Source organism: Lynx rufus, unplaced genomic scaffold, assembly GCF_022079265.1.
Source record: "Lynx rufus isolate CCGP_SWC_20201006 ecotype Redwood Valley unplaced genomic scaffold, mLynRuf1.p SCAF_6, whole genome shotgun sequence".
NCBI classification, from domain to species: domain Eukaryota; kingdom Metazoa; phylum Chordata; class Mammalia; order Carnivora; family Felidae; genus Lynx; species Lynx rufus.
The window spans coordinates 16040035-16054327 of record NW_025814878.1 but is presented as its reverse complement, the minus strand read 5'-3'; positions in this window follow the sequence as shown (position 1 = coordinate 16054327).

Below are 14293 nucleotides of genomic sequence, written 5' to 3'. Positions count from 1 at the left end.
CTCTCTCTCTGGCCCTCCCCCGTTCATGCTCTGTCTCTCTCTCTGTCCCAAAAATAAATAAACGTTGAAAAAAAAAATTTAAAAAAAAAAGAAACTAAGACCTATCTTTTTTGAATATTAGGGCTTTTTTTCCTACAACAAAACACCATTTTCACAATGCATTTATATTCCTTCTTATATCGAAACACTTTCTGAAAAAGTAGTAGATGTTCCACTCGAAAAACAGTTAAGCAGGAAGCAGCTGCTCTGCTCAGTGTGGCAAGTGCTTTCCCCTGATCTTCCCAAGCTGTGAGTCAGAAAGCCCCAGAAAGCGTTCGCTTGTGGAGGCCAGGTCACAACAGACTAAAGGGAAGGGATTTGTTGGCTTTCCCCACATCCTGTCCTGTTTCCCTGCAGCCCTTCGTGGCTCTGACTGCCATGCCCAACAGTGTATGCAATGCTGGCCTTTTCCCTTGGAAAGGGTGCTCCAGTGCCACCAACAGGTGCATAGAGTTCGCTTTACCCAATCCCATGATGCTCTCTTGGTGAACTCTGAATGCTGACCTTGGGCAAGAAGAAAACTTTGTGGCAAAGCTGCTAATATTCATCCACTCACACCATTTAATGTATAAAATGAAAGAACCAATCACAAAGAGCAACAGATCCTCCAGCGGCTGAAGGTGGAAATCTTTTTCTAAAGCTATTTTAACATATGCGCTGACACCTCCTTACCAGCCAAATGACAAACCTTACAGTCATGGCCACAGATTATAGGTGGTGACAACTCCAGAAATACCAGAAATAGGAGAGATGCTCACTAGGATGTGTTAGTATCCAGGATAACATAAGTTTGAATTTTTTAAAAGCTGATCAATAACTCAAAAGCGTTTGCACCGTGACATCATGGGAGGAAATTTATGGCCTTTCAAGGTAATGGCCTTGAAAAAAAAAACTCTGTTCTTGTACCAGTGCTTCATACTTATTGAAAAGCAGTCCCGGTGCTTTATAGTTGAACGTCACATGCACATATGTTTCCAGCTTTACAATGTAAAGTTTCTATCTTGACAGGAAACTACTGAAGATTGTGTGTAGGTTAAAAATAATAAAAGAGGGGCAGCTGTAGTCTTGGATTTTATGTATAAATCCCACCACTCTATTTTCCACCATAAGACATATTTCCACACCTCTCTTTGAAATACGCAAGGTGCCTCTAAGTGCAGCATGCAGTTCACTCGTTTGTAGTCAGGATGATGGTTTGAAACATCCAGTTGCCATCAAAGTAACAGTTAACTTGCTTTTGACAGCAAGAATTAAAGACCTTGCAATTAATACAAAGGGGCTATTAGAAATGGGAAATGAGTAGGATCTGGAATGCAACCTCACCATCATATGACTATTGAGCACCTTTATTACCAACATTTGTTATAAAGGATGGATGTGACGTCCTGATATACACTAGAAGCTTTTGTTGTAAAGATTACGTGTATACTGGTGAGAAACAGCTTTCTGACCTGATGATCTGGGTGAGACTACATACGATGCTTTAAAACCAATGATATCTTGAAAAGTGAGGAGTAGGAAACAACTCCCCAACACCATCATTTTCTCATTGTTGGTATTTTGAAAGTATTTTTATATCCCATTTTAATTAAAAGCATCTTTAAGCCACTTCTTGGACCTTTTTCAATTTTCCGAATCTGTATCTATACATTTTCAAGGCCTTATAGCCAACTCTTTAGACATATCCTTTCTTCTGCATCCAAGCATCTCATAATATTCTATAGTGGATACAAATAACAGAGCATGAAAATTAGATATGTCCTTATCTCTGCGTTTTCAGATGGGCCCAGTGCTTCGCATGTGCTTAGTTTTGCTATCCCAAACGGGAGAGCGCTGAGAGCCATTTAACAGGAACAGACATGTAATGCATGTGTTTCTAAATTTCTATGTCAGGATCTTTACACTCCTCCATCAGTGTGGTGTCCAGTTATGTGTCCCCTTTTCCTGATATCTCCTACAGATCCTGTCACACTTGGGAATTTCTTCTAAGCCGCTATAAATGTATTATGGAAGGAGGCAGGGAAAGAAGGAGTATCCACACCTACCACAAAGCTCACTGGCTGAGGCTGAGCAGTGCTTGTTTTCTAAGCGTTCTTGGGAGACAGATGGTGCCTTATATCTGTTCTACACTCAATCCCCCGCTGTTTCCTTGTTTTGTCCACTGTGCGTGTGGGTTTTACACCTTGCCTAACTCTCCACTATTCATGCATTCCTATCTGATCGTCTAGTTTCTGCTCAGCGGCTTGCTCTGACTTCGCAACCTGACTGCTGTTCGTCTGCGAGCCTTCCTGGCTGACTTTTTCCCCCTGACCTTCAACTTATGTACATTTCTGGCACGAGTCTGAATCCAACCACACTTTGCTCAAAAGTGGTCCCATCCCACAACAGATAGACATAATATCCATCAGTATAACACCTTTCAGTTTACTTTTTTTTTCATGATAATCTTGTGAAGTAGTATTACTAACACTTTATTTTTTCTAAGAGGTGGGAACTAAGAATTCAGTCCTCTAATATTTGACAAAGTTACGTATTTGCAAGGGTCTATTTCTTACTCTCATATTACTAAGCTTCTCTGTGCATGTTCATTTCGATGTCAGCCTAGAAGTACAAACTGCATGAAGAGAAGAATCATTTTCCTTGACTGATCTCCGTAACATTAGTAAAAGAAGCTCTTTCTTGGCCTTCTGGCTCTGCATTTTTTCTTCTACCTTTGGCTCTCCCTTTTTAGTCTCCTTCACGGGTGTCTCTCCTTCCCAGCTGTCATTGCTGAGTCTGCATCCAAGGCCAAATTCCCGGAGCTATTTCTTTCACTCTGAGGGTCTCAAATACCACCTTTCTAAGCGCTAGGGGTTTACAGATCTGTATGTCCAGCCCCGACTTTTCAGCTGAGGCTTGAGTCTGTACATCCATCCACCTAGCAAACATCAGCCGTTAGATGTCCGACTGGAGCTTCTAATGCTACGGATCCTGCCATCTTCCCCGCTCCCTGACCCCCACCTCTTCCTGTTCACCCTATCATGCAGGCAGCGGGTGGCATCATCGATCACTTTCTACCCACTGCCCAAGCCAGCACCCTTGCTGCAGCGGCCTGTCTCTCTCCCACTTTGGCTCTCTTGGAAGCCACACACTTCACTTATGCACACCAGCACTTGCCCAGATCAGACAACCGTCCCCTCTTGCCTCAGTTACTTTAGCAGCTTCTAACTGGTCTCTAGCTTCCAGTCTTGCCTTCCTAATCCAGTCTGTACACTATAGCCATAGTGCTTTTTCTTTTTCTTTTTTTCCTCTCTCTCTCTCTCTCTTTTTGTCATTACTATGTTGGTTTTTTTTTTTAATTGTGGCAAAATATCCCTAACCCAAAATTTACCACTTTCACCATTTTATTTTATTTTATTTTTTTAAATTTTTTTTTCAACGTTTATTTATTTTTGGGACAGAGAGAGACAGAGCATGAACGGGGGAGGGGCAGAGAGAGAGGGAGACACAGCATCGGAAACAGGCTCCAGGCTCTGAGCCATCAGCCCAGAGCCTGACGCGGGGCTCGAACTCACGGACCGCGAGATCGTGACCTGGCTGAAGTCGGACGCTTAACCGACTGCGCCACCCAGGCGCCCCCACTTTCACCATTTTAAAGTAGATAGTTTCAGCAGTGGGAAGTATACGTATGTTGTTGTGCATCTAATCTCCAGAACTCTTCTCATCCTGCAAAACTAAAACTCTGTACCCGTTAAACAACGTATCCCCATTCCCTTTCCCTCAACCCCTGGCAACCACGGTTCTCCTTTCTGTCTCTATGAGTTTGACCACTCAACATACCTCATTTGTCTTTTTGTGAATGGATAGTTTCTCCTAGCATAACATCCTCAAGGTTCCTCCACGTTGTAGCCTGTTCCAGAATTTCCTTCCTTTTCATGGCTGAATAATACTCCATTGTCTACGTAGACCACATTTTTGTTTATGCATTCATCCGTTCATGTCCTTAGTCTGCTTAAAACTCTCTGATGGTTGTGCTTTGCTGTTGGGATAAGCATTCAGGCCCCAGCTGCTTCTTTAGCCTCACCTTCTCACCCTTCATTATATCCACTCTCTTCTCCAGCTCTGACTGTTCCTGCGGGCTGTTTCTCTGCCTGGACCACTTCCCAGGACTTGCCCCCTGTGTAAGTGTGATGCTCTGAGAAACTGACTCCAGGGAGGGATTACACACGCGAAACTTTTATATGGGGAAATGTGTTAGAGAGGAACAGAGAAAATCACGCCTGCCTCGGCGTCCCTGCAGTACTTAGTCATGGAGCGGCAGAGGGGCTCTGCAGAAATGGATGGTTTTTAGCGCCCATCCCTCATTATGCTGGTGTGCTCACAGAGGGGCATTCTTCTGGCCACTGTTGTCCCTCTCTTCACCAAGCAGCCTGTGCTTCCTCTGCTAGACTGCTTTTTGATTTTTTTTTAAGTTTATTTATATATTTTGAAGAAGAGAGAGAGAGTGAGCCAGAGAGGGGCAGAGAGAGAGAGAGGGAGAGAGAGAATTCCCAAGGAGGCTCCTCACTGTCAGCACAGAGCCCAATGTGGGACTGGATCTCATGAACCATGAGATCATGACCTGAGCTGAAACCAAGAGCTGGATGCTTAACCAACTGAGCCATCCAGGCGCCCCTGCTTTTTGATTTTTAAGAGCAGACCATGTCATCTTATTTGTGTTTTGATCTTAGTGTTTTGCATAGTATCTGGCTTCATAGGTATTCAAATGCTTGTAGTTTAAATGCAGAAATAGAAATATTCAGAATTTGCTTTCTGTTACGAATGAATTTGTGTCTACTTTTAAAAACTGCATTTATTTTATAGCATAAAGCCCAATATCTAGTCCCCGCTGCCCACAGTGCTGGGAGCAAGGTGCTGGGCCCACCGTGGAGGCGCAGTGTCCTCAGAGTAGGGGTAGGACTTGGTGGGGAGGGGGAGGCAATGGGATTGGAAAAAAACTACATGGGAGGAAGCAGATCATCCAAGATAATGGTCAGTCTGAAAGGGCTGCGCAGAGAGAGAATGAAGGTCTGAGTCACAGGGAGTGAAGGCAGCGGGATGGATGGCAAACTGTGGCCAGGACTGAATATTTTGAGGCAGAGCCTTATTCAAGGTACAGATTCTGGCTGGATGCAAAGAAACTTGTAAAAGTAAGTTTTCTTTGGAAGGCATTATTTTCTTTTTATTCTTTCAGCCATAGAAAACAAATAGTATTTTTTAAATTTTGTGACAAAATGTATTGGCTCGAGTTTCACCTGTACACCTTCCTCTCCACTGTGGTTTCTAATAGGGTAATTGAAACAAAATACCTAGTTCCTGATTCCTGGTCATTGAAGGCTGTTTCAGGGTGATGGCTTTGGTCATCAGCCCTGAACTGTCCTCAGCCACTGAATCTCTATATATGAGGATACCTTGAAATGGCTCAGTCCATTGTAAGTATTTTAGGGGACATACATACAGACTCCTTAGGGATCTATAATGCTTATCCAGTACAAAAAATGTTCAACTACGCGTACATTGTGAGAGAAATAACTGTGAGCCTCTCCTTTCCCTGCAGAGTTGAAGAGCGAGAAGAGACTGCAATGACCCTAAACTACCCTTCCTTTTATCCGAGAGCTCGGCCAGGCTGCAAGGCCCCCGCTCTGCCCTTGCTGAAGCCGACCTCGCAGATCTAGGCCTGCGGTTGCGGGGCTGAGGTGCCTTCCAGCCGACAGCCGCTGGTGCTCGAGCTCTTTCCAAATACAGTTGGGGACCAATCAAGAAGAGAGTCTCCAGGGGTAGAGAGGATATACAAGGAATGCCACCCCTAGATAAAAGGAAATTATTTAACCACCATGTGACAAAGAGAGGAATTTCTCTTGCCGCTAGGAATGTTCAACTGGCTCATTCTTTGGCCCTGCTCTGCGGTTTACCCTGGTCTAACGCACCCTTAAAAGGGCAGCGATGAGGTAACAGCGTTTCTCTTCGTAATCTTCATCTCATTTTGTAATCCGGTTCATGGAAGAAACCTGTCAAACAAGAAGTGGGACTCAGGGGCAGATGTTAAAACATGCACTCTTCCAGGAGAGAGTAAAAACTGTCTGGGAAATGAAAGTGCCCGTTCTCTTAATGTTACAGACTCATCACGAGGGAAACTTCTTGTGTTTGACACCCTGCATTGGCCATGATCAATACTGGACGGCGCGCTGCAAAGGGTTCTCTCATTTCCACAAAGCTTAATTAGCAAAAGTTGCCTCTCTTCACACCGTGAAGAGTTTCAGTGCTACATAAAAATGGACTGGCTGAACACACTGGACGTTGGGAATGTGGTGATGAGCAACCTTTTCCTCCTTGATAAGAAAACAAGAGGCTTACGGGACATATTTTTGGAAGGAATAATCTAGTAGTGTGAATGAGTTTTACATTTAAAATAAAAAGAAAGGGAGAAAGGATGACCTCTGTCTAGATGGAAGATCGGTCAGAAAGCAAGTTAACCCTGGACATCCAGAAGTGCAGAATGGAATTAGCAGACATGTCAGAAGGGGACCAAAAGTTAGACGGGGGAGGCTGCAAATACTAACAGTAGACTTTCCTGTGAACTAACCCAATTCACTTTCACCGATGTGCTAACAAAGAGAAATTCTGCATCAAGGACTTGCTTGGCTGGCAGTGGTTAAAACTGGAGGTTGGTAGGCTTTCCTTTTTTTCCCTCTGTGTATGCCTGGTGAGTATATCATGGTAAAATTGTGTATTATGGTACCCTCTAATATAATTTGTTTGGGCTTAACTTCAATGTGATAAATGGGATGAAAATTTCAGAAATTTGTCTTAACACCTAAAAGTCTTTGCAGATTTTTGATAATTCAAAGCCTTTATATTCATTTGCATATTAATTTCTTTTCCTGTTCCTTTTTTCTTTTTTACAAAAAGCCCATTCTCGGGGTGCCTGGGTGGCTCAGTCGCTTAAGCATCCGACTTCGGCTCAGGTCTTGCAGTCCGTGAGTTCAAGCCCCGCATCGGGCTCTGTGCTGACAGCTCAGAGCCTGGAGCCTGCTTCCAATTCTGTGTCTCCCTCTCTCTCTGCCCCCTGCCCTGCTCACACTCTGTCTCTGTCTCTCAAAAAGTGAATAAACGTTAACAAAAAATAAAAATAAAAAAATAAAATAAAATGAAAAGCCCATTCTCACAGTTTGATAGAATAAAAGTGCCAACCCTGTCTTCATCTTACTCTTGCATTATTCTTTAACAAAAAATAAAACAGAAGGATACTATTAAAGCCATTTAGCCTATTGTTTCTTCGTTTGGTCTACTATTTTACTCAGAAGAAACATTGAAACATATATTTCCATTTTCAAAACTTTCACAAAGTATCTCTTTTTTTTTTAAAGATTATATCTTTTCTTTTAAGTTTTATTTATTTGTTTTGAGAGAGACAGAGAGAGTGGGGGGGGGAGGGGAGGGGCAGTGAGGGAGGGAGACAGAGAATCCCAAGCACTGTCAGCGCAGACCCCACCGTGGGGCTCGAACTCACCAAACATGAGATCATTACCTGAGCCAAAAGCAAGAGTCAGACACTTAGCCGACTGAGCCATCCAGGCGCCCCAAATTTTCACAGAGTCTTAAAGTTGATACTTGCAGTTTATGCCTCAGATGAAAACTCATAGAATTAAAGGTACGTCACGTAGCAACTGAACAACTGAGTTACCTCCTTCAACTGTATTGCAGAAATGAAAGGGAAAATTCATGCATTTAGATTTATATTACCAACCCCTTTGATTTCTTTGACAAGAGAAAGAGGCAACAATTTGCCAAAGGCCACACGCCCCATGTGGGCTGCTTGACGGTATTGGCCTTCTCCACCCCTGCACCTGCCCACCACACAGCTCTAATAAATCATCCCTGTGGTTAAGGCAACTGAGGAAAAGGGGGAGGGAAGTTATTGCTCCCCAGTGCCTGGTAGCACAAAAACACAGTTACTTCGTATGTCTCAGGATACTGGGTCAGCTGAGTTAGCCCACACGCTGACATGTGAAATGGCCAAGAATTCTGCCCTTGAGACTCTCTTCTCTGTACATTCTTTGGGGGTTGTCTCATCCATCCCAAGGTTTTGCTATCTTACGGTAATAATTTCCAAACCTTCTGGAGAGAAGACTGACCACCGGTGGCTCCAGCAGCTCCCTTTAATTTGTCTAACAAGGAGCAAGTGCACAGGCTCAACCTGACCCAAGGGACCCCAGTGCTGTTGGCGTGAGCAGGCAACTCCCCTGGCCCCCGCACCACCACCCCCAGCAGCTGGCACCCAAGCTAGATTCTTGTTCTCTTGCTTGCCAGACCGCTCTCATTCTCACCTTTGAAAAGTATTGTGTTTGAGTGTGTGTGTGTGTGTGTGTGTGTATGTGTGTGCAGTAGGGCTCGGCTCATACTGTATCCGATGCATCCTGCAGACTACACTATGGGGTGGTGCAAGAGGACAGGAGCATCTTCGTGGGGCCCCACCTTTGCCCGCAAGTCCATCCTGCACCACGTGACCCTGGGCCATTTGCCAAAGCCATTCACTCAATCATCTGTACCGTTAGTCTAGATCTGTCACCTGAGCTCCAGATTTTAATATCTTATTGTCTACTTGCCCTCTCTTCGTGGATGTCCCACGGGTTCCTCAGACTCTGCCTTCTGTTCTTCTTCCTGTGGGCCTTCTTCAGCTAATGGGATCGTTATCCTCCCAGATCCAGAGGCAAACATCAGGATCACCTTCACTGTTCACAACCCAGTGAAATGAAATTTAAATTGTTGCCAGTACTAAGAAGAGGAGGAAAGAGAGATTAGTATTTGTGGGCTATTTTGTGGTTAGTGTAATCCAAAATGTGCACCGGATACTTGAGGCATGGTGTTAAAGCTGCTACAATTTCCTGTCTGGACTTTCTTTTTTTTTTTTTTTTTTAAATTTTTTTTTCAACGTTTATTTATTTTTGGGACAGAGAGAGACAGAGCATGAACGGGGGAGGGGCAGAGAGAGAGGGAGACACAGAATTGGAAACAGGCTCCAGGCTCTGAGCCATCAGCCCAGAGCCCGACGCGGGGCTCGAACTCACGGACCGCGAGATGGTGACCTGGCTGAAGTCGGACGCTTAACCGACTGCGCCACCCAGGCGCCCCTGTCTGGACTTTCTTAATTGACCCAGCAAGAAAGTGTTTCGCATATCAGGAACTGTTTCTTTGGTTTACAGTTTTTTAAAGTTTATTTATTTAATTTTTGGAGAGAGAGAGCAAAAGAGGGGTAGAGAGAGTATAGATTCCCAAGCAGGCTCGATGCCATCAGCACAGAGCCTGTCACAGGGTTTGGTCTCATGAACTCTAAGATCATAACCTAAGCCCAAATCACGAGTTGAAAGCTTAACCGACTCATCCACCCAGACATCCCTAGATTTTTATTTACATTTAAACTGGTATAATTTCTCATATTAATGTGGTTGATCTTTCAGTAAATATCTATCAGGTGCAGAGCTGATATTAATTATTTTGGTTTGAACTTTCACACATATTTCTTTTACATATGTCAGCTACTCAGGATAGCTTCTGCAGGCCTGGTGTCCCAGTATCATGTTTCTGTTTTGTTTTTTTTTTAATAAGTTTATTTATTTAATTTTGAGAGAAAGAGTGCAGAAGAAGGGTAGAGGGGCAAGAGAAAGAGAATCCCAAGCAGGCTCCACACTGTCAGCACAGAGCCCAACGTAGGGCTCGAATTTACTAACCATGAAATCATGACTGGAGTTGAAATCAAGAGTCGGACACTTAACTGACTGAGCGACACAGGCCCCCCGCCCCCCAGCATCATCTTTAATGGCTCCTTCTTTCATTTTCACAAGTGTCTGGGTTTGGATGACAAATTATATGGTCACCCAACACATATGTTATGTATATTTCGGATGTACCGTTGTTGAACACTTTCTAAGCTTGTTCTGTCCTGTAATGTCTAACCAATCTAGTCTGAGCCCTCATCCTGAGCAGCTGCTGGAAGACCCTGCCTTTTGTAAGATTGTCCCTCTCCTTGATGTGAAGCCCATGGAGACTGAGGATGTGTCCTTTCTTTCTTCACTGCCTCTTCCCGAGGCCATATTTCTTACTAGCCAAAAACGCAAAGGAAAATAAATATTCCTAAGGACAGTGAAAAATTTGAAGTAAAATAACACAAGAAAGAGAGAAAAATAAACGAAAATGTCGAAATTAAAATATAAGGGTTAAAATACAAATGTAATTAAAACAATCTGTTAGAAGATCCAATGATCACATTTAATTACAAAACAAAAATGAGAAGCTACAATATGTAAAGTAAAATAAAAACATGAACACAGCTGTAAAAACAATTCTCAACTAAACTAGAAATAACTATAAATTCTAAAGGATGGAAAAATAATAATATTTTTTAAAGTAGGGGCGCCTGGGTGGCGCAGTCGGTTAAGCGTCCGATTTCAGCCAGGTCACGATCTCGCGGTCCGGGAGTTCGAGCCCCGCGTCAGGCTCTGGGCTGATGGCTCAGAGCCTGGAGCCTGTTTCCGATTCTGTGTCTCCCTCTCTCTCTGCCCCTCCCCCGTTCATGCTCTGTCTCTCTCTGTCCGAAAAATAAATAAACGTTGAAAAAAAAAAATTTAAAGGAAATATAAAATAAAGCCACTGGAAGGCAAACAAGATAGAGGCTGAACACGTAAAGAATGAAGAACTAAACTAGGAATGGGGACATTAGATAAAATGAATTAAATGAGGTAACACATGTAAAGTGCTTCTCATAATGACATGAGGTTGAGACACCACTCCCTAAAACAAAATTTGTCTCTAATAATAAAGTTGGAAAACAAAAGATGAGGTGCAAAAGAGGAGAGGGAGTAAAGAGCCCCACTGAAAGCAAGATACGAGTCTTTGGCAAAATTCCCCCAGAGACTTCTCAGTAGTTGACTTCCGGTTCACTGGGAAATAGGAGGTACAGCCGACACAAGCTCCTTTCCCCCTGCTCCTTGTGCCATGTTCCCTGTCAACTCACATGTCTTTGTGGTAACTTTGACCCAGAGCTGTCCGAAAAAGCCTCACCAAAAACAATTTTGGGAGAGAGTCAATTTTGGGGTTGACTTCACACCTGCACAGCCAGTCTGTTCTTTGGAATCCAGAAGAATATCAGGCTTAGGTATCTAAAACTGTTCAGAAAGTATTTGGTAATCCCCAATGTAAGCAAACAGATGGCTTTTCATTCTTACCTTTAGATGAGAAAAATATCCTAGTGCTGATGGCGTTTAGTGATAACATTTTATGATCACTAATTTAAATAATAATGAAAATCTCTATTTCTTAATAATCTAATTGAGACAAAGAATGGGTTTAAAAGTAAACTGGATGTTGAAGCATCTAACTCAACTTAAAGGGTATTAGGACAATGGTATGCAATCAAAACGGTTTGGCACTGGCACAAAAACAGACACATAGATCAGTGGAACAGAATAAAAAGCCCAGAAATAAACCCACGAATATTTGGTCAATTAATCTATGACAAAGGAGGCAAGAGTAGGCAATGGGAAAAAGACAGTCTGTTCAACAAATAGTGCCGGTAAAGCCGGACAACTACATGCAAAAGACTAAAACTGGACCACTTTCTCACACCACACACAAAAAGTAAACTCAAAATGGATTAAAGGTCCAAATGTGAGACCTGAATTTATAAAACTCCTAGAAGAAAACATAGGCTATCATTTCTCTGACATTAGCCGTGGAGACACTTTTCTAGATACGTCTTTTCGGGCAGGGAAACCAAAGCAAAATTCAACTATTGTGACTATACCAAAATTAAAAGCCTTTGCATAGTGAAGGAAACCACCAACAAAATGACAAGGCAATCTGCTGAATGGGAGAAGATATTTGGAAATGACATATTCAATAAGGGGCTAATATCCAAAATATATAAAGAACGTCTACAACTTAATGCCAAATAACTCAAATAATCTAATGAAGAATGAGCAGAAGAACTGAATAGACATTTTTCCAAAGAAAACATACAAATGGTCAACAGACGCATGAAAAGTTGCTCAATATCACTAATCATCAGAGAAATGCAAATCCAAATCACAATGACATATCCCTTCACACCTGTCAGAATGGCCAAAATCAAGAAGATAATAAATGAAGTGTCGGCAAGGATGTGAAGAAAAAGGAACTCTTGTGTGCTGTTGGTGGGAATGTAAACTGGTACGCCACTGTGGAAAACAGTTTAGAGCTTCCTCAAAAAATTAAAAATAGAATTTCCATAAGATCCAGTAATTCTACTACTGGGTATTTACCCAAAGAATATGAAAACACTAATTTGAAAAGATACATGCACCCCTATGTTTATTGCAGCGTGATTTACAATAGCCAGGATATAGAAGCAACCCACAGATGAATGGATAAAGATGTAGTATATATACAATGCAATATTGCTCAGCCATAAAAGAGAATGAGATCTTGCCGTTTGCAACAGCGTGGATGGATCTAGAGGTATAATGCTAAAGGAAGTAAGTCAGAGGAAGATAAATACCGTATGATTTCACTTATATGTGGCATTTAAGAAACAAAACAAATGAACAAAGAAATTTAAAAAGAGACGAACAAAAAAGCAGATTCTTAAAATACGGAGGACTAACTGGTAGCTGCCAGAGGGGTGGTGGATGGGGGAACGGGTGGAATAGATGAAAGAGATTAAGAGTACGCCTATCATGATGAGCACTGAGTTACGTATAGAATTGTTGACTCATTATTCAGCTAATATCACTGCATGTTAATTATACTTCAATAAAACATAAAATGAAATAAGACAAAAGAAAATAAAAGAAATAAAAGGAAAAAAAAAGGATGTGTTCAGAAGTAACCTGGAGGGGCGCCTGAGTGGTTCAGTCAGTTAAGCATTTGACTCGGTTTTGGCTCTGGTCATACCTCATGGTTCATGAGCTCAAGCCCCATGTTGGGCTCTGTGCTGAGTGTGCAGCTTGGGATTCTCCCTCTCCCTCTCTCTGCCCCTCCCCCACACTGTCTTTCAAAATAAATTAATAAACTTTAAAAAAAGAAGAAGTAACCTGGACGTTGAAGCATTCAACTGATGTCGAAATAAAAGGGTGTTAGCATGATGCTAGGAAGTGAGAGATTTCTGGTAAAGTCAAAGTAAAGATTCTATTAAGGACGACACACCTTAGGAGAAGGCAGCTGTAGGTTTCCACACAATTAATTTATACACCTTTTTAAATACAGGAATACAGCAAGTACACCCTCAGGAGAACGACTTACTTAAGAGAAAGAGGTAAATGATAAGAAATCAAGCCGATGGTGGGGAATCAATTGAGGAAGTGACTTCCAGGGAAAACCGTGGAGCCCTTCATCCATCACACACATACTGTGTGAGCCTTCAGGGATGCTTTGGCAGAAACCCTACTGTGATAAAGGAGACACTAAAACCCTAGCCTGCCTCAGATTACCCGATTCAGGTGTGCATTCAAGGAGAAGTTGGGGTGAGGCTCCAGAATTTGCATTTCCAACAAGTTCCCAGGTGGTTCTGACTCTGAGAACCACTGGCTTATATTTAAAGACATGTTAATTTTCTTGTATAAGAAGCAGATTTCTGGTTGGCTGTGGCTCATAAGGTCTTTAAGGGCAAGGTTGCTTCCTAATTTGTCCCTCTGACATCTTTGGGCATTAGCTGCTTATCCCTAGGCTTGTCTCCTCATGGTCACAGAGTGGCTACCGCAGCTCCAATAATTTCACCTTCACACCATCTCATTGAAGGCACAGAGGCAAAGGGAAGAAATAGCACAAGTTTTCACTTCCCAACCTTCGTGTTTTTTTATCCAGAAAGAGCATCTTTTTCAGAACTCCCAAGCAACTTTTCTTATCTCTCATTGGCCAGAACTGGATCACTTACCCACTCTCCCCCTCACCCTGTTCCAGATTCATTCTTGGTGTAATGGATGACAAATAATAATTTGACAAATAATAATTGACAAATAATAATTTGTCCCCTGGGATGGGGGCAATGTCTACCTTGCCTGAATTCAAAATGGGAATGGCTGTTCAAAAAGTAACAAATATTGACTACCATACCCCAGGAGCCTACCTCTGGCCAATCACACTGCTAGATATTTTGCATATGTTAATTCACTGAATTCTCACATTTCTTGAAGTAGGCATTATTATTCTCATTTTACAGGTGAGGAAACTAAGACTTGATGAGGTTAAGTATTTTGCCTACATA